Source organism: Poecilia latipinna, unplaced genomic scaffold, assembly GCF_001443285.1.
Source record: "Poecilia latipinna isolate Pla-1442-1.1 unplaced genomic scaffold, P_latipinna-1.0 Scaffold2396, whole genome shotgun sequence".
NCBI lineage: Eukaryota > Metazoa > Chordata > Actinopteri > Cyprinodontiformes > Poeciliidae > Poecilia > Poecilia latipinna.
Genome location: NW_015115012.1, coordinates 29,421 through 30,761, shown reverse-complemented (window position 1 = coordinate 30,761; position 1,341 = coordinate 29,421).

The window sequence follows — 1,341 nt, the reverse complement described above, 5'->3', positions numbered from 1 at the left end:
CACACACACATCTAAAGGGTTTAAATTAGGGCTTATACATGTGTTAAAATGGACCCATCAAAGCTCAGACTTAAATGTTGTTGCGACTTCTCCATCCATGCTGACTGAACTTGTGGTGTTTTGCAAAAATAAATGGTTCAAACTTCTGTATTTGGTTGTGCAAAGCGTGTAGAGGGGAAACCAGAAAGACTTCCTGCTGAAACCGCAGTAAAAAGTGGTTGAGGAACTCAGGGGGCTGAAGACAATTACCTGCTGCACTTATTAGATTTGTTGTAGTGAATATTTTATAAAATAACTTTCAGAAATATACATACTTACAGCTTTCTTCTACTGCATACAATGTAAAAGCACAACATCTTAAAAAGTATTTTCTTTCTAATTTCTAATGCAAATATTTTAATACACTTGAAATAAGACTAAATTAATTGACAAGTAACTTTCAGCGAGATATCAGAGCTTGCTTTGATTCAATAATTATTAATATTGATGAAAAGTACCAGTTGCACTGGAAGATAATTTCAGCTATAACATGGATTTCTTATTAGAAATTTTTTTAAATAATGTTTTTGCATTCTAGTTGTGGTCCATTTTTGTTGGTCTGTCATATAACCTAGAATAGGCTGGGGATTGAAGATTAATGATGCAATGTGACAAAATGTGACAGACACTATGTAGAGCAAAGGTCCTCATCCTTGGTGCACAAGCTTTACATGTTCCCCATTCTGGCCCAACTGATTTAAATAATTACATTACCCCTTTAGTAAGTCTCCAGTTGCTGCAGAAGCCTGATATTTACTGATATTTACCCAGTAGACCAGGTGAAACATCTAAAATATGCAGGACAGAGGGCCATGAGGACCACGGTTGAAGAGCTCTGATGTAGACCATGCACTAATAGTTCACAGGGGGGCTTGTGGAGCATTTAACATTTAAAATCTGCCCTTAAAGTTTCACTATTGAACATTTATTTAAAAAAATGTTTTGTTTTATATATGTTAAAACTGACTTTGTGTCATGAAAGTTTATGACGCAGATAATTTGTGAATGCTTCTCCACCTCCTCTCTGTGTTGTTATTGTCATCTGTAGAAATGCACCACTCCTGGGAAAAAACAACCTATCAGAGCTAGGAACAATGTCTTAGTGCTGTCAATCAGGCTCATGTAAGTACTGCTCAGTGTGTGATTGGCAGAGAAACAATTTACTGTTAAAGGAAAATACTTTCTCTGCCTTCATCAGGGGCCATGCTAATTAGCATATACACACTTATGATTAGCTGCACTGAGATCCTGAGTTTTTTTTTTTTCAGGTTATTTATCTCATACTGGACTGTCGCAATATGG